Raw genomic sequence first — 23,264 nt, forward strand, 5'->3', positions numbered from 1 at the left:
CCCATCATCACTGATATTCCCTTCACATAAGCATCTTTAGCATCCTTAATTTCCTGTTTGAAGCCGTTCCCAACATCATTGCAGTTTGGGGGTCTATATATGACACGTGCAACCTTTTTTTGCACCTTGGTATTTCTCAATCCTACTTGTACAGACTCTGCAACGTTAGAGCTAATATCCTTTCTCACTATTGTGTTAATTTCATCTTTAACCAGCAATGCCACTCCGCCACCATTTTCCTTTTTGCCTGTCCTTCCTAAACACAGAATACCTTGGGACATTCGGTCCCCATCCCTGATCACCCTGCAGCCATATCTCTGCAATCCCAATTATATTGTACCAATTAACTTCTATCTGCACAATTAGTTCATCCACTTTATTGTAAATGCTCCACGCATTAAGGCACAAAGCTTTAGGCTTTTCTTAAAATTATTTGTGTTGCTCTTATTTTTCACAGTAGCCCTGTTTGAAATTTGTGCTTGGTTTCTTTGCCTATCACTTTTCTTATTCCCTTTTCTACTTATTGTTTTTGTCCTCACTACCTCCTCCTCGGACTCCTTGCGTTGTTTCCATCCCATAAAAGGCATGCTGTTTAGAACTGAGATGAGTCGAAACTTCACTCAGAGGTTGAGATTCTGTAGAAATTTTTACCTCCGAGGGCTGTAGAAGCTGAGTCATTGACGAGGTTCCGAACAGAAATTGATAGATTTCTAATTACGAATGACATTGAGGTATATGGGGATAGTGTGGGAATATGGTGTTGAGGTAGAATATTTAAAAGAAATCTGAATGGTATATGAATGGGAAGGGTTTGGAGGGGTATGGATCAAATGCTGGCGATTGGGAATAGACCAGTTTCGGATATCTAGTCAGCATGGATGAGTTGGACTGAAGGGTTTGTTTCCTTGCTATGCATCTTGAGAACTCTGTCATAGTGGAGCAAGGGCTGAATGCTCTGCTCCTGCTCTTTTATTTCTATGTATATCCCTAATTGGGAGTACCACCCACTGAATGAAAGTGAATAGTCACTTTAGTAGCAAAGGCCAGTGAGCCAGGCATCAGTGGTAGGTAAGTTATTGGAGATGATACTGAGAGACGGGATCAACCAACATTTGGATATTTGGCATGGATTTGTATGCAGGAAATCATGTCTGACAAACCTTGTGCGAGTTTTTCAAAGAGGTAACCAAGAGGATAGATGAGGGTAGGGCAGTGGATGTTGCCCACATAAACTTTAGTAAGGCCTTTGATAAGGTCCCACATGGCAGGTGGGTCATGAAGATGAGGTCAGATGGGACTCAGGGAGAGCTAGCTAACTGGATTCAAAATTGGTTTGATGGTAGGAAGCAGAGGGTGATGGTTGGAGGTTGTTGCTTGGACTAGAGGCTTGTGCATAATGGTATGCCACAGGGGTCAGTGGTGGGACCTTTGTTATTTCTTATTTATATAAATGATCTTGATGTGAATGTAGAAGGCACGATTAGTAAGTTTGAGGATGGTACAAAATTAGGAGGTATCATTGATAGTGGAGGTTATTGAAAATTACAGAGGGACCTTGATCAGATGGGGAAGTGGGCTGAGGAGTTGCAAATGCAATTCAATACAGATAAGTGTGAGGTATTGCACTTTGGAAAGTCAAACCAAGGTAGGACTTGTACAGTAAATAGTAAGGTCCTGAGGAGGGTTGTAGAACAGAGGGACCTGGGAGTACAATTACATTGTTTGTTGAAAGTAACATCTTAGACTAGGTGGTAAGGATTGCATACAGTATGCTGGCCTTCACTGGTTGAGGCATTGAGTATAGGAGTTGGGATGTTCTGTTACAGTTGTATAACTTATTGATTTTGGTCGCCCTGTTTTCGGAAAGATATAGTTAAATTGGGCAGTGTGCAAAGAATTTTAACAAAGTTGTGAAGACTAGTGGGCCTGAGTTATAGGGAGAGGTTGGCCAGGTTAGGACTTCTTGGAACGTAGGAGAATGAGGGGTGACCTTATTGAAATGTATAAAATAATGAGGGACATAGATAGGATGAATGCATGTAATCTTTTTTCTTGGGATGGGGAATTGAAAATGAGAGGGTATAAGGTTAGTGAGAGGGGAAAGATTTAAGGAGGACCTGAGGAGCAACATCTTCACACAGAGAGTGATACGTTTATGAAAAGAGCTACCAGGGAAAATTGTTGAAGCAGGTACGATAGCAACGTTCAAAAAGTATTTGGATGGGAAGGGTTTAGAGGGATATGGACCAAATGTGGGCAATTGGAACTAGCTGAATTGGCACCATGGTCAGCATAGACTAGTTTGGGCTGAAGGGCCAGTTTCCATGCTATATTACTCTAAGACTCCGTGCTCTTTTTCAAACTGCCAAACTATTGCTTTCACTTTCTCAGACAACAAAATGAGGCTGGATGAACATAGCAGGCCAAGCAGCATCTCAGGAGCACAAAAGCTGACGTTTCGGGCCTAGACCCTTTATCAGAGAGGGGGATGGAGTGAGTTCTGGAATAAATAGGGAGACAGGGGGAGGCGGACCGAAGATGGAGAGAAAAGAAGATAGGTGGAGAGAGTATAGGTAGGGAGGGGATAGGTCAGTCCAGGGAAGACGGACAGGTCAAGGAGGTGGGATGAGGTTAGTAGCTTTCGCTTTCTCGTTCTGTTTTGCAATAAGATGGGGAATGAGTGGCCTCCTCCTTGCTGTTTAGATGTTGGTACTGGGTTTGAAATCACCTACTAGAAAACTGATGGACTAGCAATACATAGCAATATGACACATGAATGTACGCACTGGCCTTTTTCACTGCCAACTTCCTGGAATTGCTTAATTCATTGATTTTGATGTATTGTCACATATACATAAGCGCAGTGGAAAGCTCTGTTTGTGAGCAGTGCAGCAGATCATAGTAAGCAATGATAAACAGATCATAGAGTGAAAAGAACTTGGACGGAGTCAGGCCTTACAGGTTACACTGCACAGAATGTGTGCGATGCAAGATCAACATTAACAAGATCAACATTTTTTTTTCTTAAGATAGACAGTGCATTTATCAGTCTAATAAAAGCTGGAAAGAAGCTGTTCTTGAACCTGCTGTGCATATGTTCAAGCTTCTGTAACTTCTGCCTGATGGAAGAGATTGTAGAAGGGCCTTACTGGGTGGGATGGACTTTTGATGTTGGCAGCCTTTCTGTAGCAACGAGAAGTGTAATTGGAGTCCATGGATGGAAGGTTGGCTTCCGTAATGGTCTGGGCTGTGCACACCACCTTCTGTAGTTTCTCGTGGTCCTGTGAAGAGCAGTTACCATACCAGGCCTTTATGCACCTGGACAGATGCTTTCAGTGGTGCATCTGTACAAGTTGGTGAGGCTCCTTTATGGGCATACTAAATTTCCTAAGCTGCCTGAGGGAGAAGAGGCATTGTTATGCCTCCTTGACTGTTGCATCTATTTGGGAACTCCAGGACAGGTGGTTGGCTGTCGTCTCTCCAAGGAACTTGTTGCTGTCGACCGTCTCAACCTCAATTCCATTGATGTAGACGGGGCCATGTTGTCCTCCTTTCTCTTTGAAGTCAATGATCAGTTCTTTTGTTTTGCCCCCCATTGCAAGAGAGAATGTTCTCATTGCACCACGACACCAAACCCTGTATCACCTTATAGTATTCTGACTAAGCATTGTTTGATATCTGACCTACTATGGTGCTGACATCAATAAACTTGTAGATGGTGTTTGTTCAGAATTTGGTGACATGATGACATGTCCATCATGGGCCTCCTGCACTGCCACAATGATGCCACCCGAAGGTTGCAGGAACAGCAACTCATATTCCGCCTGGGAACCCTGCAGCCCAATGGTATCAATGTGGACTTCACCAGTTTCAAAATCTCCCCTTCCCCTACTGCATCCCTAAACCAGCCCTTATCCAGGTCATTTATAAAAATGACAAACAGCAGTGGACCCAACACCGACCCTTGCGGTACACCACTAGTAACTGGTTTCCAGGATGAACATTTCCCATCAACTACCACCCTCTGTCTTCTTTCAGCAAGCCAATTTCTGATCCAAACTGCTATATCTCCCACAATCCCATTCCTCCGCATTTTGTACAATAGCCTATTGTGGGGAACCTTATCGAACGCCTTGCTGAAATCCATCTACACCACATCAACCGGTTTACTCTCATCTACCTGTTTGGTCACCTTCTCAAAGAACTCAATAAGGTTTGTGAGGCATGACCTTCCCTTCACAAAACCGTGCTGACTATCCCTAATCAATTTATTCTTTTCTAGATGATTATAAATCCTATCCCTTATAAGCTTTTCCAACACTTTGCCAACAACTGAGGTAAGGCTCACTGGTCTATAATTACCAGGGCTGTCTCTACTCCCCTTCTTGAACAGGGGAACCACATTTGCTATCCTCCAGTCGTCTGGCACTATTCCTGTAGACAATGATGAGTTATAGATCAATGCCAAAGGCTCGGCAATCTCCTCCCTGGCTTCCCAGAGGATCCGAGGATAAATCCCATCTGGCCCAGGGGACTTATCTATCTTCGCCATCTGAAGGATTTCTAATACCTCTTCCTTGTGAACCTCAATCCCACCTAGTCTAGTAGCCTGTATCTCAGTATTCTCCTCGACAACATTGTCGTTTTCCAGAGTGAATACTGTTGAAAAATATTCATTTAGCGCTTCCCCTATCTCATCTGACTCCACACACAACTTACCACTACTATCCTTGATTGGGCCTAATCTTACTTTTGTCATTCTTTTATTCCTTAAAAACTTATAGAAAAGAGTGTTTCATTGCAAACAAAAGGTCTGATGAAAATGAGGAATGTGTATGTTGCATTATGATTTGTGGACAGAAATTTAAATTTTGGTCTTGGCTGTTGGTAGCACTCTAATCTCTGAGTCAGGAAGTTGTCGGTTCGTGATCTACTTCATTGATTTTTGGTTGAAACAGCCTCAAGGGAGTGTCAGGCTAAACACAGACTCTGTCTGCACTTCTGGGTGTACTTGTAAGATCCCATGGCACTATTGAACACCAGCAGGAAAATTTTCCCACGTGTCATGGCCATTAATCCCTTCTCTTAATTCATAGACAGATGTTCTCCTCCTCGCTGTTCACTCTGGGACACCTGGTCCACTCTTGCTTCACTCCCACACTCCCACAGCACTTGTCCCTGTAACCAGCGAAGGTGCAACACTTGCCCACTTACTTCCTCCCTTGCCAGTATCCAAGGGCTCAAACAAACCTTCCAGGTGAAGTAGCACTTTACTGCTCTTCCCAGAACCTTGTCCACTGCATTTGCTGCTCACAATGTGATCTCCTTTACATTGGAAATGAAGTGTAGACTGGGTGACCACTTTGCAGAACATCTACAAATGACCCTGAACTTCCAGTTGTCCGCCACTGTAACACACTGCTGTGCTCCCTGGCCAACATGTCTGTCTCAAGCTTGTTGCAGTGTTCCAGCAAAGCTCAGCACAAGCTGGAAGAACACACCTCATTTTCTGCTTGGGGACTCTGTAGCCCTCTGATCTCAATATCAAGTTCAATAATTTTGAGGCACTGAACTCTCCCATGATACTACCTCACAAACGTGTTATCTCACAGCCTGCCAAGACACACTATCCATTGTTAACCGCGAACCGTCTCCATTAACAGCTCTTCATTCTCCTAGCCAGATTGTTGTATACTCCTTTGTCTGTCCACCTGTTCATTTCTATCTTTTAGGTTCTATCCTCACCTATCAATTGCATCTTATGCCTTTCCCCAACCTATCTTCTGCATATAAGCCAACATTTTCCCAGCTACTGTCAGTTCTGAGGAGGGGTTGCCACACAGTTACCACTGATTTTTTTCCTCACAGATGCTGCCAAACCTGCTGAGCTTTTCCAGAAACTTGTGTTTTTGTTTTATTCCCTTACTGAAATTGATAAAAAGAGGCAGGCTCTGAAGAAGGATACACGTGGGTCAGTCAGGATCTAAAATAAGTAATGTTAAATCAAGAGGTAGTAGGAACTGCTGATGTTGGAGAATCTGAGATAACATGGTGTGAAGCTGGATGAACACAGTGGGCCGAGCAGCTTGATGTTTCGGGTTGGGACCCCTCTTCAGTTAAATCAAACATTGTTTTGCAGCAAAATCAGAAACTATAAAATACTGGCAATTAGTGTTTGTGAAGGGAAGAGACAGTAATGTACCAAAGGTCTACATTTGAAACATCAACTGGCCTGTTATGCTCTCCGTAGTATGCTTATTGATTTGATAAGTAATTCTCGCATTGTGAGTGTGTTTCAGGTTTCCGGCACCTCCAAGATTTCGCTTCTTGTTTAGGTAATTAGGTACTGTTGTACATTATTGATCATACCAAGCTAAGTTGGCCCTGTCTTGCAGGATACCTACCAGCAATTGTTAAGGACAAAGGAAATAGGAGAAGCAACAAATCTATATCCCTTTGAACTTGCTTCACCAGTAAATGTCAGCCAGGGATGGGCAATAAATGCGGGTCCAGCCAGCGAAACCTACATCCTGCGAGTGAATAGAAGACAGAAAAGTACAGCACAGTACAGGCCCTTCGGTCCACAATGTTGTGCCGTGGAATATTCCTAATCCAAAAATAAAATAAAAATAAAATAACCTAACCTACATTCTGTCCATGTGCATGTCCAGCAGTCGCTTAAATGTCACTAATGACTCCGCTTCCACGACTACCACTGGTAAACTATTCCATGCGCTCACAACTCTCTGGGTGAAGAACCTCCCTCTGACGTCTCCTCTATACCTTCCTCCTAACAACTTAAAACCATGACTCCTCATGGCAGTCAATCCTGCCCTGGGGAAAAGTCTCTGGCTATCGACTCTATCCATGCCTCTCATTACCTTGTACACCTCGAACAGGTCACCTCTCTTCCTCCTTCTCTCCAGAGAGAAAAGTCCGAGCTCAGTCAACCTCTCCTCGTAAGACAAGCCCTCCAGTCCAGGCAGCATCCTGGTAAACCTCTTTTGCACCCTCTCCAAAGCCTCCACATCTTTCCTATAATTGGGCGACCAGAAATGGACACAATATTCCAAGTGTGGTCTCACCAGGGTTTTGTAGAGCTGCAGCAAAACCTCGAGGCTCTTAAACTCAATCCCCCTGTTAATGAAAGCCAAAACACCATATGCTTGCTTAACAACTTTATCCACCTTGGTGGCAACTTTGAGGGAGCTATGCACTTGAACACCAAGATCCCGCTGTTCCTCCACACTGCCGAGAATCCTGCCTTTTAATCCTACATTCAGCATTTAAGTTCGACCTTCCAAAATACATCACTTCGCATTTATCCAGGTTGAACTCCATCTGCCATTTCTCAGCCCAGCTCTGCATTCTGTCAATGTCTCGCTGAAGCCTGCAATAGCCCTCGATACTATCAACGGCACCTCCAACCTTTGTGTCATCAGCAAAAATGCTAACCCACCCCTCAACCTCCTCATCCAAGTCATTTATAAAAACTATAAAGAGCAGAGGCCCAAGAACAGAGCCCTGCGGGACACCACTCAGCACTGACCTCCAGGCAGAATATTTACCATCTACAACCACTCTCTGCTTCCTGTCAGCCAACCAATTCTGAATCCAGACAGCCAAATCACCCTGCATCCCATACCTCCTGATTTTATGAATGAGCCTGCCATGGGGACCCTTATCAAATGTCTTGCTGAAGTCCATGTACGCCACATCCACTGCTCGACCCTCGTCAACCTGTCTCGTGACTTCCTCAAAGAACTCAAGATTTGTGAGGCATGACCTGCCCCTCACAAAGCCATGCTGACTCTGTTTAATCACGCTATGCTTTTCCAAACAGTCATAAATCCTATCTCTCAGAATTTTTTCCAAGACCTTGCTGACCACAGACGTACGACTGACTGGTCTGTAATTTCCAGGGATTTCCGTATTCCCTTCCTTGAAAAGAGGAACAAGATTTGCCTCCCTCCAATCTTCCGGTGCGACTCCCGTGGAGAGTGAGGAAGCAAAGATCTTTGCCAGCGGCTTAGCAACCTCCTTTCTTGCTTCCCGGAGCAACCGAGGATAAATCTGGTCTGGCCCTGGGGACTTATTAATCTTAACGTTTGCCAAAATTTCCAGCACATCAACTTCCTCAATCTCGATCTGTTCAAGCCTGTTTGCCTGCTCCTCAAAGTTCTCATTCACAACAAGGTCCTTTTCCTTAGTGAAAACTGAAGCAAAAAACTCATTTAGGGCTTCCCGTATCTACTCAGACTCCACACACTGGTTCCCTACGCGATCCCTGATCGGCCCTACCTTCTCCCTATCATTCTCTTATTCGTCACGTATGAGTAAAATGCCTTCGGGTTCTCCCTAATCCTTACTGCCAAGCCTTTATCGTGCCCCCCCTGGCCCTCCTCAGTCCACTTTTGAGCTCCTTCCGAGCAAGCCTGTAATCCTCTAAAGCTGTGCTAGATCCTCGCTTCCTCCACCTTACATATGCTGCCTTTTTCTTTTTGACAAGAAGCACCTCTGTACCCGTCATTCAAGGCTCCTTAATCTTACCCCTTCTTACCTGTCTGAGGAACAAATTTATACATCACTTGCAACAACTGCTCCTTAAACAGCCTCTACATGTCTGCTGTGCTCTTCTGTGGAACAATTGCTCACAATCAGTACTTCCCAACTCTCCTCTGATAGCATCATAGTTTCCTTTACCCCAGTTAAATATCTTCCCCTGGTAACTGCTCCTTTCCCTCTCCATGGCTATGGTAAATGTGAGGCTGTTGTGGTCACTGTCACCAAAGTGTTCTCCCACCACGAGATCTGACACCTGTCCTGGCTCATTGCCGAGCACCAAATCCAAAATGGCCTCCCCCCTCGTCAGCCTGTCCACATACTCAGTAGGAAAACCCTCCTGAACACACCTGACAAACACGGCTCCATCCAACCCATCTGCACTAAGGAGGTTCCAATCAATATTGGGAAAGTTGAAGTCACCCATAACAACAACCCTGCTACGTTTGCACTTTTCAACAATCTGCCGGCCAATGAGTTCTTCGATCTCCCTACTGCTATTTGGGGTCTGTAGAAAACCCCCAATGAGGTGACTGCTCCATTGCTGTTCCTAACTTCCACCCATACTGACTCAGTCGACAAACCTTCCTCAGCAACCTCAGCCCATACCACCTCAGTAGACGAGTCCTCAGAGTGTCTTTCAGCCACCGTTATACTGTCCTTGACCAACAAAGCCACACCTCCCCCTCTTTTACCACCTTCCCTGACCTTAATGAAAGATCTAAACCCTGGAACCTGCAACATCCATTCCTGACCCTGCTCTATCCATGTCTCCGAAATGGCCACAACATCGAAGTCCCAGGTACCTATCCAAGCTGCAAGCTCACCTACCTTATTCCCGGATATTCCTGGCATTAAAGTAGACACACTTCAATCCAGCTTGCTGTCTGCCAGCACACTCCTGTGACAGTGAGGTCCTGACCACGTCCTCCTTATGCTCATCCTCCTGTGAACTAGGACTACGCCTCAGTTTCCCATCGCCCTTCTGAGCTAGTTTAAATCCACCCGAATAACACGAGCAAATTTCCCACCCAGGATATTAATGCCCTTCTGGTTCAAGTGGAGACCGTCCTGTTTGTAGAGGTCCTACCTTCCCCAGAATGAGCCCCAATTGTCCACGTACCTGAAGCCCTCCCTCCTGCACCATCCCTGCAGCCACATGTTCAGCTGAAATCTCTCCCTGTTCTTTGCCTCGCTATCACGTGGCACGGGTAACAAACCAGAGACAGGGTGGAAGCTGATTTGTTACTATCTCCCTGAAATCTTGCCTGACATCCCTATCCCTCTTTCTACCTATGTCGTTGGTGCCTATGTGGACCACGACTTGGGGCTGGTCACCCTCTCCCCTCAGGACCCCAAAGACATGATCCAAGACATCACGGACCCTGGCACCTGAGAGGCAACACGCCAATCGTGAGTCTGTTTCGTTCCCGGCAAACCTTCTATCGGTCCCTCTCACTATTGAGTCCCCAATGACTATCACTCTTCCTATCCCCCCTTCCCTTCTGTGCAAGAGGGACAGACTCTGTGCCAGAGACCTGCACCCTACTGCATGCCCCTGGTAAGTCGTCCCCCCCAACAGTATCCAAAACGGTATACTTGTTTTTCAGGGGAACGACCACAGGGGATCCCTGCACTGACTGCTTTTTCCCCCTTCTAACAGTTACCCAGCTTTCTTCACGCTTAGGAGTAACTACTTCCCTGAAACTCTTGTCTATCACTGACTCTGCCTCCCAAATGATCCGAATTTCATCCAGCTCCCGCTCCAGTTCCCTAACGCAGTCTTGAAGGAGCAAGAGTTGGGTGCACTTCCTGCAGACGTATTTGGATGGGACACTAATGGCGTACATCATGCAGGAGGAACATTCCTCTACCTGCACAGCCATCCCTGCTGATCCCCTAAACAGAAGGTTTAAAAAAAAGAGAAGCTTACCTTGATTTGTCCCTGGTGTATAAGGTTAGAGGAGGTGGATGGGTGGGAGGCCTTATAAGGGTAGGGTCTTGGGTTTACACAACGATCAGTTATATAGCTGAGGGATGAAAAAAAAAGTCACTCCCTTCCCAGAAACCTCTGCTCCGAGGTAAGCTTTTTATAGATTCAAAAACAGTGACTCACCGGCTTCCCGACAGGCTCCTGCTCCAAGCTCCCGCTTGCACTACTGCTCAACCAGAAATGGAAGGCACCGACACTTGAGGTAAGCTGAATAGAAACAGGTCAAGGCTAATCTGCCTCAGTCCCAGTTTCCAGCTGATCTCTGATCACTTGAGACTATGGTAGGGAGATCAGTAGACCATAACATTGCACAAGCCTATATCTGAGGTGTAGCAGCATACTGTATTGTAGTAGGATCCCTCTTTACAGGCTACATTCTTCACTTGCGTTCTTGTAATTCTCCTGTGCTATCTCAGACCTGGAGTGGCTAGCTAGATCTTCTTGTGAAGACCAAACCCACATTTGTGTAACCGCTTTGTGGGAACCCCTTTGTTCTGTCTGAAAGTGTTACCTGAAGTTCCAGATATCTGTCATTTAATTCCCTGCCTTGCAGGAAACTAAGCACCTTGAGCTTAACGTAATTGTGGCATTTCGCTGATCCTCAACATATACTCAAGAATCAGCAACACGCTTTATGATTAGGCACTTTACAGCCTTGAACTCAGTATTGAGTTCATGAATTTCAGTTTGCAGTCTGTCTATATGTTGGTTTCCTTTTCTTTCCAAGTTGTAATTTTTGTCTTACTGTTCATTGATTTTGCTTTGGAAGGGTAGGTGTTCATAATTCTTTCATTCACACTACTTCTGTGCGTGTAAACATACAAACAAGCTGCAAATTAGGAGGAGGACTAGGCCACTGAACATGTCGAGTTTGCTTCGCTGTTCAATCAGATTATGACTGATCTGATTTACTCCCCTTGCCTGCTTCTTTCCGATAATCGCCACCCCTCCCCACTCTACAACTTGCTATGACTCCATATTCGCCTGCCTTTTAAGGAAGACCATTCTGATGACTCCTCTCTATTGAAAAAAAATTCTTCCAATCTTTCTTGTTTGGTTTCTGCTCACTTTGGTTTTGCACCAGGAACTTTTGGTAATTTTAATCTTTCCTGTTTTCTACTCTGTCATTAGACCCTTATTGTTCTTTATCAACGATCATCCCATTAATTGCTTAAAACCTATTCAGTTTTCCCAGCTCTGATGTAAGACCTTGACCTGAAAGATTAACATTAGTCCACTAGCTTTGCACATGATTAAGGGACATGCTTCTTTCATCTATGGCACAACCCCTTGCATTCTACTGTGTGTGTCAGGGTTTCCCAGATTGGGAGTAAGAAACCAAAGTGAGGTTATGAACTGAGTTTTTTGTGTCACAATCTCCAAGGCATCACAAACCACTAGACCTCCTAACAGCTGCAAACAGGTCCCTGCATTCACAGGTTCTCCTCATTTGCACAGGTCTATTCCAACCCCTCCTCCTTTATCAATGTTCTCTTTTAAGGATCATGACAATATTCAAATCTTAAATCTTGGTCACAGTGGAAAAGGGTTTGGGAAGTGCTGGCATAAAGCAATCCATGAAATATTATTGCACGTTGCCACAAATTTGACATCATCATCTATTGTACTGACCTAACAGAAGTTCTGAACCAGTCAGAAACAGCCATTTTGCAGTTTTGAAGCAAACCATCTCTGTAATTTCAGAAATTAGCCTAGTAGAGATCCACAGGAAGGGGAACATGTCTGCTTGTGTGTTAATCTGTTATTTGTTATTTAGACCATAAGACCATAAGATATAGGAGTGGAAGTAAGGCCATTTGGCCCATCATGTCCACACCGCCATTTAAATCATGGCTGATGAGCATTTCCACTCCACTTCACTGCACTCTCCCCGTAGCCCTTGATTCCTTGTGAGATCAAGAATTTGTCGATGGATGCCTTCAAGGCATCCAATGTCCCGGCTTCCACTGCACTCCGTGGCAATGAATTCCACAAGCCCACCACTCTCTGGCTGAAGAAATGTCATCTCATTTCAATTTTAAATTTACCCCCTCTAATTTTAAGGCTGTGCCCACGGGTCCTAGTTTCCCCGCCTAACAGAAACAACTTCCTAGCATCCACCCCTTCTAAACCATACATTATCTTGTAAGATAATAGCAAACAAGGGAGTAAAATGTGAGGTTGGATGAACACAGCAGGCCCAGCAGCATCTCAGGAGCATAAAAGCTGACGTTTCAGGCCTAGACCCTTCATCAGAGAGGGGGATGGGTGAGGGTTCTGAAATAAATAGGGAGAGAGGGGGAGGCAAACCGAAGATGGAGGGAAAAGAAGATAGGTGGGGAGGGAGGGAGGGGATAGGTCAGTCCAGGGAAGACGGACAGGTCAAGGAGGTGGGATGAGGTTAGTAGGTAGGAGATGGAGGTGCGGCTTGGGATGGGAGGAAGGGATGGGTGAGAGGAAGAACAGGTTATGGAGGCAGAGACAAGCTGGACTGGTTTTGGGATGCACTGGGTGGAGGGGAAGAGCTGGGCTGGTTGTGTGGTGCATTGGGGGAAGGGGACGAACTGGGCTGGTTTTGGGATGTGGTGGAGGACGGGGAGATTTTGAAGCTGGTGAAGTCCACATTGATACCATTGGGCTGCAGGGTTCCCAAGTGGAATATGAGTTGCTGTTACTGCAACTTTCGGGTGGCATCATTGTGGCACTGCAGGAGGCCCATGATGGACATGTCATCTAAAGAATGGGAGGGGGAGTGGAAATGGTTTGCGACTGGGAGGTGCAGTAGTTTATTGCGAACCGAGCGGAGGTGTTCTGCAAAGCGGTCCCCAAGCCTCCGCTTGGTTTCCCCAATGTAGAGGAGGCCACACCAGGTACAGTGGATGCAGTATACCACATTGGCAGATGTGCAGGTGAACCTCTGCTTAATGTGGAAAGTCACCTTGGGGCCTGGGATAGGGGTGAGGGAGGAGGTGTGGCGGCAAGTGTAGCATTTCCTGCGGTTGCAGGGGAAGGTGCCGGGTGTGGTGGGGTTGGAGGGCAGTGTGGCGGATTGTAGTTGGCGGAAGTGTCGGAGGATGATGCGTTGTATTCAGAGGTTGTTGAGGTGGTGTGTGAAAACGAGGGGGATCCTCTTTGGGCGGTTGTGGCCGGGGTGGGCAGTGAGGGATGTGTTGTGGGAGACGTGGTCAAGGGCGTTCTTGACCACTTGGGGGGGGAAGTTGCGGTCCTTGAAGAACTTGGACATCTGGGATGTGAGGGAGTGGAATGCCTCATCGTGGGGGCGGAGGCGGAGGAATTGGGAATAGGGGATGGAATCTTTGGAGGGTGGGTGGGAGGTGGTGTATTCTAAGTAGCTGTGGGAGTCGGTGGGCTTGAAATGGACATCAGTTACAACCTGGGTGCCTGAGATGGAGACTGAGGTGCCCAGGAAGGTGAGGGATGTGCTGGAGATGGCCCAGGTGAACTCAAGTTTGGGGTGGAAGGTGTTGGTGAAGTGGATGAACTGTTCGAGCTCCTCTGGGGAGCAAGAGGCAGTGCTGATACAGTCGATACATTATCTTGTAAGTTTCTATTAGATCTCCCCTCACCCTTCTAAACTCTAATGAGTACAATCCCAGGATCCTTAGCCGTTCATCATACGTTAAACCTACCATTCCAGGGATCATCCGTGTGAATCTCCTCTGGACACGCTCCAGCGCAAATATGTCCTTCCTGAGGTGTGGCGCCCAAAACTGGACACAGTATTCTAAGTGGGGCCTAACTAGAGCTTTACAAAGCCTCAGAAGCACACCGCTGCTTTTATATTCCAACCCTCTTGAGATAAACGACAACATTGCATTCGCTTTCTTAATTACGGACTCTACCTGCAAGTTAACCTTTAGAGAATCCTGCACCAACACTCCCATATCCCTTTGTACTTCTGCTTTGCGAATGTTCTCACCGTTTAGAAAATAGTCCATGCCTGTATTCTTTTTTCCAAAGTGCAAAACCTCACATTTACTCACATTGAATTTCATCAGCCATTTCCTGGACCACTCTCCGAAACTGTCTAAACCTTTCTGCAGTTTCCCCACCTCTTCAGTACTACCTGCCTGTCCACCTATCTTCGTATCATCGGCAAACTTTGCCAGAATGCCCCCAGTCCCTTCATCCAAATCATTAATGTATAAGGTGAACAGCTGCGGCCCCAACACTGAACTCTGCGGGACACCACTCGTCACCGGTTGCCATTCCGAAAAAGCGCCTTTTATCCCAACTCTCTGCCTTGTGTCAGACAGCCAATCCTCAATCCAAGCCAGTAGCTCACCTTGAACACCATGGGCCCTCACCTTGCTCAGCAGCCTCCCGTGAGGCACCGTATCAAAGGCCTTTTGGAAGTCTAGATAGATAATATCTACTGGGTTTCCCTGGTCGAACATACTTGTTATCTCTTCAAAGAATTCTAACAGGTTTGTCAGGCACGACCTCCCCTTACTAAATCCATGCTGACTTGTTCTAATCTGACCCTGCACTTCCAGGAATTTAGAAATCTCATCCTTGACAATGGATTCTAGAATTTTACCAACTACCGAGGTTAGGCTAATTGGCCTATAATTTTCCATCTTTTGCCTTGATCCTTTCTTAAACAGGGGGGTTACAACAGCAATTTTCCAATCGTCTGGGACCTTCCCTGACTCCAGTGACTTTTGAAAGGTCACTACCAAAGCCTCCGCTATTTCCTCAATCACCTCCCTCAGAACTCTAGCCCATCGGGGCCAGGAGATTTATCAATTTTTAGACCTTTTAGCTTTTCTAGCACTTTCTCTTTTGTAATGCCTACCATACTCGACTCTTCCCCCTGGCTCTCCCTAATTGTTGGCATACTACTCATGTCTTCCACTGTGAAGACGGATGCAAAGTACTTATTAAGTTCTTCAGCTATTTCCTTATCTCCCATCACGAGCCTTCCAGCATCAATTTGGAGCGGCCCAATATCTACTTTTGCCTCTCGTTTGTTTCTTATGTATTGAAAGAAGCTTTTACTATCATTTCTAATATTACTAGCTAGCCTACCTTCATATTTGATCCTCTCCTTCCAATTGCTCTCTTTGTTATCCTCTGTTTGTTTTTGTAGCCTTCCCAATCTTCTGATTTCCCAGTGCTCTTGGCCACTTTATAGGCTGTCTCTTTTTCTTTGATTTATTTCCTGACTTCCTTTGTCAGCCATGGCTGTCTAATCCCACCCTGGATAATCTTTCTTTTCTTTGGGATGAACCTCTGTACTGTGTCCTCAATTACACCCAGAAACTCCTGCCATTGTTGCTCTCCTGTCTTCTCCGCTAGGCTCTGCTTCCAGTCGATTTTCGTCAGTTCCTCTCTCATGCCCCTGTAATTACCTTTATTTAACTATAATACCATTACATCTGATTTTGCCTTCTCTCTTTCAAACTACAGACTGAACTCTACCATATTACGATCGCTGCCTCCTAAGTGTTCCCTTACTTTAAGGTCTTTTATAAAGTCTGGCTCATTACATAGTACTAAGCCCAGAATAGCCTGCTCCCTTGTGGGCTCCATCACAAGCTGTTCCAAAAAGCCATCTTGCAAACATTCCATGAATTCTCTTTCTTTGGATCCACCGCCAACATTATACACCCAATCCACCTGCATATTGAAGTCCCCCATGATCGCTGTGACCTTGCCTTTCTGACATGCCCTATCTATTTCTTGGTGCATCTTGCGCCCCTAGTCCTGATCACTGTTAGGAAGTCTGTACATAACTCCCATTATAGTTTATTTTGCCTTTGTGATTCCTCAATTCCACCCACACAGACTCCACATCCTCTGACCCGTGTCATTCAGTGCCGTAGATTTAATTTCATTCTTAACTAACAAGGCAACCCCACCCCCTCTGCCCATCTCCCTGTCTATTTATTATTGTTATGGTTAGTAAATGTGCAGATGAAACCATAATTTGTGCTGTAGTGGACAGTGAAGAAGGTTATCTAATGTTACAAAGAGATCTTGATCAATTGGGTCATTGGGCTGAGGAGTGGCAGGTGGAATTTAATTTGGAAATGTGAGAACTATTGCATTTTGATAAAACGACATAAGTAGGGATTATACAATTAATAGAGCCTGGGTAATGTTCCTGTAGAACAGACAGGTTCCGGTGTAGTGTTTTTTAAAAATTTGTGTCACAAGTAGGGTGGTTAAGAAAGTGTTTAGCACGCTTGCCTTCCTTGCTTATATCTTTTTAAGTATAGGAGTTGAGATGTCATGTTGAGGTTGTACAGGATATTGGCGAGGCCTCTTCTGGAGTACTATGTACACTCTAGTCATCCTGCTGTTGGAAAGATATTACTAAATTAAAGAGATTTACCATGACTTTGCTGGGAATGGTGGGTTTGAGTTGTAAAGAGGCTGGATAGGCTGGGATTTCTTTTGCTGTAGGATATTGAGGGGTGACCTTTTTGAGGTTAATTAAATCATGAGGCGCATAGATAAGGTAAATAGCAAAGGTCTTTTCCCTAAGATGGGGGAGTTCGAAACTAGGGGTGTACTTTTAGGGTGAGAGGAGAAAGACTTAAAAAGCAGACGAGGGGCAACTTTTATACACAGAATGAAATGCCAGAAGAAGTGGTGGATGCAGCTACAGCTACAATATTTAAAAGACATTTGAATAGGAAAGTTTTGGAGGGATATGGGCCAAATGCAGGCAAGTGCACCACAGTATTCCTAGTCTCTGATGTGCTCTTGTAGCTGCTATGTTTATGTGGCAAGTCCAGCTGTGTTTCTGGTCAATGGTAACTGCTAGGATGTTGATAGTGGAGGAATTCAGAGATGGTAACACCATTGAATGACACGGGGTGGTAGATTGTCTCCTGTTGGAGATGGCCATAGCCTGGTATTTATATGGCACAAATGTTACTTGCCACTTATCAGCCCAAGCGAGGATACTGTCCAGATCCTGTTGCATTTGATCACGGACTACTTCAGTATTTAAAGTGTCAAGAATGGTACTAAACGTTGTACAATTATTGGGGAACATCCCCACTTCTGATCTTACGATGGAGGGAAGGCCATTGATTGAAGCAGCAGAAGATGGTTGGGCCAGGGATACTACCCTGAAGAACTCCTGCAGAGATGTCCTGGAGCTGAAATGACCGACCTCTAACAACCACAGCCATCTTCCTATCTGACAGGCATGACTCCAGTAGAAAATTTGCCCTCCAATACCTATTGATTCCCGTTTTGTTGGAGACCTAGATGCCACACTTGAGGGATGTCAAGGGCAGTCACTGTCACCTCATTTCTGGAATTCAGCTCAAGGCTGTAATGAGGTCAGGAGCTGAGTGGCCCTGATGGAGTCCCCAGCCATGCTCCTAGATCCTCATGAAACCCAAACTGGGCGTCACTGAACAGATTATGAAATGTGAGGCTGGATGAACACAGCAGGCCCAGCAGCATCTCAGGAGCACAAAAGCTGACGTTTCGGGCCTAGACCCTTCTTGAGAGAGGGGGATGGGGTGAGGGTTCTGGAATAAATAGGGAGAGAGGGGGAGGCGGACCGAAGATGGAGAGAAAAGAAGATAGGTGGGGAGGGGATAGGTCAGTCCAGGGAAGACGGACAGGTCAAGGAGGTGGGATGAGGTTGGTAGGTAGGAGATGGAGGTGCGGCTTGGGGTGGGAGGAAGGGATGGGTGAGAGGAAGAACAGGTTAGACAGGCAGAGACATGTTGGACTGGTTTTGGGATGCAGTGGGTGGAGGGGAAGAGCTGGGCTGATTTTGGGATGCGGTGGAGGAAGGGGAGATTTTGAAGCTGGTGAAGTCCACATTGATACCATTGGGCTGCAGGGTTCCCAAGCAGAATATGAGTTGCTGTTCCCGGGAAGGTGCCGGGTGTGGTGGGGTTGGAGGGCAGTGTGGAGCGAACAAGGGAGTCACAGAGAGAGTGGTCTCTCCAGAAAGCAGACAGCGTTGGGAATGGAAAAATGTCTTGGGTGATGGGGTCGGATTGTAGATGGCGGAAGTGCCGGAGGATGATACGTTGTATCCGGAGGTTGGTGGGATGGTGTGTGAGAATGAGGGGGATCCTCTTTGGGCGGTTGTGGCGGGGGCGGGGTGTGAGGGATGTGTTGCGGGATATGCGGGAGACGCAGTCAAGGGCGTTCTCGACCACTGTGGGGGCACCTTCCCCTGCAACCGCAGGAAATGCTACACTTGCCGCCACACCACCTCCCTCACCCCTATCCCAGGCCCCAAGATGACTTTCCACATTAAGCAGAGGTTCACCTGCACGTCTGCCAATGTGGTATATGCATCCACTGTACCCGGTGTGGCTACCTCTACATTGGGGAAACCAAGCGGAAGCTTGGGGACCGCTTTGCAGAACACCTCCGCTCGGTTCGCAATGAACAACTGCACCTCCCAGTCGCGAACCATTTCCACTCCCCCTCCCATTCTTTAGATGACATGTCCATCATGGGCCTCCTGCAGTGCCACAATGATGTCACCCGAAGGTTGCAGGAACAGCAACTCATATTCCACTTGGGAACCCTGCAGCCCAATGGTATCAATGTGGACTTCACCAGCTTCAAAGTCTCCCCTTCCTCCACCGCATCCCTTAACCAGCCCAGTTCGTCCCCTCCCCCCACTGCACCACACAACCAGCCCAGCTCTTCCCCTCCACCCACTGCATCCCAAAACCAGTCCAACCTGACTCTGCCTCCCTAACCTGTTCTGCCTCTCACCCATCCCTTCCTCCCACCCCAAGCCGCACCTCCATCTCCTACCTACTAACCTCATCCCACCTCCTTGACCTGTCCGTCTTCCCTGGACTGACCTATCCCCTCCCTACCTCCCCACCTATACTCTCCTCTCCACCTATCTTCTTTTCTCTCCATCTTCGGTCTGCCTCCCCCTCTCTCCCTATTTATTCCAGAACCCTCGCCCCATCCCCTCTCTGATGAAGGGTCTAGGCCCGAAACGTCAGCTTTTGTGCCCCTGAGATGCTGCTGGGCCTGCTGAGTTCTTGCAGCCTCACATTTCATTATCTTGGATTCTCCATCATCTGCGGTTCCCATTGTCACTGAACAGATTGTTGCTGAGCAGGTGCAGTTTGATAACAGTATCGATGACAACTTCAATCAGTTTACGTATGGTTGGGAGTAGACTGATAGGGTAGTAATTGACTAGGTTGGCGAGTTTTGAGAAGATTTGTAGCTCAGGTTGAGATTCTGGATGTGAGTTTGCTCGCTGAGCTGGAAGGTTAGTTTTCAGATGTTTCGTCACCATTCTAGGTAACATCATCAGTGAACCTCCGATGATGCGCTGGTGTTATGTCCCGCTTTCTGTTTATCTATTTAGGTTTCCTTGGGTTGGTGATGTCATTTCCTGTTCTTTTTCTCAGTGGATGGTAGCTGGACTCCAAATCAGTGTGTTTGTTGATGGAGTTCCGGTTGGAATGCCATGCTTCTAGGAATTCTCGTGCGTGTCTCTGTTTGGCTTGTCCTAGGATGGATGTGTTGTCCCAATCAAAGTGGTGTCCTTCCTTATCTGTATGTAAGGATGCGAGTGATAGTGGGTCATGTCGTTTTGTGGCTAGTTGATGTTCATGTATTCTGGTGGCTAGGTTTCCGCCAGTTTGTCCAATGTAGTGTTTGTCACAGTTCTTGCAAGGTATTTTGTAGATGACGTTCGTTTTATTTGTTGTCTGTATAGGGCCTTTTAAGTTCATTAGCTGCTGTTTTAGTGTGTTAGTGGGTTTGTGGGCTACCCTGATGCCAAGAGGTCCGAGTAGTCTGGCAGTCATTTTGGAAATGTCTTTGATGTACAGACAACAAGCAAAACGATCGTCATCTACAAAATACCTTGCAAGAACTGTGACAAACACTACATTGGACAAACAGGCAGAAAGCTAGCCACCCAGGATACACGAACATGAACTAGCCACTAAATGACATGACCCACTATCACTCGTATCCTTACGTACAGATGAGGAGGGACACCACTTTGATTGGGACAACACATCCATCCTAGGACAAGCCAAACAGAGACACGCATGAGAATTCCTAGAAGCATGGCATTCCAACCGGAACTCCATCAACAAACACATTGATTTGGAGTCCATCTACCATCCTCTGAGAAAAAGAACAGGAAATGACATCACCAACGCAGGCAATGAAATCAACCCACGGAAACCTAAACAGATAAATAGAAAGCGGGACATAACACCAGTGCTTCATCGGAGGCTCACTGATGATGTTACCTAGAATGGTGACGAAACATCTGAAAACTAACCTTCCAGCTCAGCGAGCAAACTCACATCCTGACTAGGTTGGATTTGTGCTGCTTTTTGTGTACAAGACATACCTGGGCAATTTATCACATTGTCAGGTAGATGCCACTGTTGTAACTGTATTCGAAGAGCTTGCCGAGGGGGCTGTAAGTTCTGAAGCACGAGTCTTCAGTGCTATGCTGGAGTGTTGTCAGAGTCAATAGCTTTTCTAGTATTCACTGCCTGCAGCCATTCCTTCATATCATGTTGAGTGAATAGAATTGACTGAAGACTGTATCTGTGATACTGGACATTTCTGCAGGAGATCAAGATGGATTATTCACTTGTGGTGGACATTGAAATCCCCCCAACCAGAGTACATTTTGCATCCTTGCCGTCATCACTGTTTCCTCTGAGTGTTATTCAACATTAGCGAAGGGAGGACAGAATGTAGTAATTAGCAGGAGGTTTCTTTGCTCATGTTTAACCTGACCCCATGATGTCAATTTTGACGACTCTCAGGACAACGTTATCCACACTGTAAACTACAGCGCCGCCACCTCTGCTGGGTCTGTCCTGGTGTTGGGACAGGACATATCCAGGGATGGTGATGGTCATGTCTGGGACATTTTGTGTAACGTATGATTCTGTGAGCATGATTATGTCTAGGCTATTGTTTGTCCAGTCTGTGAGACAGCTAATCCAGTTTTGGCATTATTTCTCAGTAAACAAGACCTTCCAGTGTTGACAGGAGTATTTCTGCAGTTGTCTTTTGCAACACCAGGTGATCTATCCGGCTTAATTTTTTTTGATGCTTTGTAGTGAATAGTACAATTGCGTGGCTTGCTAGGCCATTTCAGAAGGCAGTTGAGAGTCTGCATTTTGCTGTGGGTTTGGAGTTGTATATAGACCAAGCTGGGTGAGGATGGCAGATTTACTTCCCTGATGGACATAAGTGAGCCTGATGAATTTTCCCTATAATTGTCAATAGTCATCAATAAATTCTTAATTCCAGATATTTTATTTTGTTCTACTTTGTACCCCACCTGCCATGGGAGGATTTGAACCTGGGTCCCTAGAACATTAGCTAAGTTTCTGCATTAACATTCTTACGATAATGCCACCAAACCACTGCCTCCCCTATTGTTTGTACAAACGATGGGGGAGACTTTATAAATTGTGAACCAGTCATTTTGTGTCTTCTGCAATAAGTGCAAGTATTTGCCAAAGAGAAATCGAGGAGCAGCAGGTTCTGACATGCCAAAGGATCATCTTAGCACACCTTTGTGGGTGGGTACCATTAAATTGCCTTCCCAGTTTTTCCCACTACCCAGGTAACACAGAACCCTACAGTCTGGAAGCTCTTGTGGCCCTTCTCGTCCACACAGACCCTGTGAAGAGCATCCCACCCAGACCCAAACCCCACCCTATCTCTGTAATCCTCATTTCCCAGCCTAGCCTATCTAGCCAGCACATCCTGAACACTATGGGCAATTTCGAGTGGCCAATCCCCACCTACCTTGTGGGAGGAAACTGGAGCACCCGGAGAAAACCCACAGAGATATGTGGAGAACATGCAAACTCCACACAGTCGCCCAAGGGCGGGTATGAAACTGATCCCTGTTATTGTGAAGCAGCGGTGCTAACCACTGAGTCACTGTAAACGGCAAATAGTTGTTTACTTATAGCCAGAATCTGTTTGTAATAAACAGTAATTTTTGCTAAGTCCAGAAACATGGGTTTAAAACAGGGAAATTGGGGAATTTTGTGTGCTCCTGTCAAATCTTTAACTTTTAAGATGTCTCTGCGAATAGCAAGGCTTGATTTCCAGCAGCCAACCTCAATGAGGGGTAACAGAGAGAGTACATAGAATTTCTGGATCTCCTGGTACTGCTTGAGGTGATATTTGTGAGCAATGCTGATCAAACAGTGCTCCTTGAATTCAGTTTGAGAGAGGAAGATTGTGTTTGTTAAATGGTATAAGTGTTTCCAACAGTAAAAATAAATGAAAGTAACCACAATGTCTGTGTCCATTTCCTCAGATACTTGCTGTGTAAATGAGGCAGCTGTCGTGACGTCAACAATGATGCTGCTCTGACTTCCTCCTTGTATCTTGAAACCAAGTGGAACTTGCGTACAATCAGGGTACGTAGCTGCAAACTTAACATCCCTGGTTTTCCCTATCAACTTGAGAGATGCCATTTGGTAGAGGAACGTGAAAGAGTGCATTGCACAGATGTACACAAGGTTAGTGAGTACACGTTTTTATTCTGTGCAGAAATATTGACTGATGTTTGCACAAACCTGTATGACTAATTCTTGCTATCTCTGACTAATTCACTATTGGTGTGGATTGTACTCATTAGAGTTTAGAAGGTTGAGGGGAGATCTAATAGAAACTTACAAGATAATGTATGGCTTAGAAAGGGTGGACGCTGGGAAGTTGTTTC

General features: G+C 45.9%; 1 protein-coding gene across 10 annotated transcripts in view; it reads left to right on the plus strand.

Moving 5' to 3' along the window:
- LOC125464019 (membrane-associated phosphatidylinositol transfer protein 2) overlaps positions 1–23,264 on the plus strand; it is a 427,235-nt gene that overhangs the window by 108,516 nt on the left and 295,455 nt on the right. For 9 of the 10 annotated variants that reach the window (XM_059654853.1, XM_059654859.1, XM_059654857.1 and 6 more), the window contains exon 2: positions 22,857–23,061. The gene's annotated coding sequence lies outside the window, so the exon portion shown is untranslated. The remainder of the gene's footprint in view (positions 1–22,856; positions 23,062–23,264) is intronic. The other variant, XM_059654854.1, reaches the window with a different exon arrangement.

The sequence above is a fragment of the Stegostoma tigrinum genome, chromosome 26 (genome assembly GCF_030684315.1).
Source record: "Stegostoma tigrinum isolate sSteTig4 chromosome 26, sSteTig4.hap1, whole genome shotgun sequence".
Classification (NCBI taxonomy): Eukaryota; Metazoa; Chordata; class Chondrichthyes; order Orectolobiformes; family Stegostomatidae; genus Stegostoma; species Stegostoma tigrinum.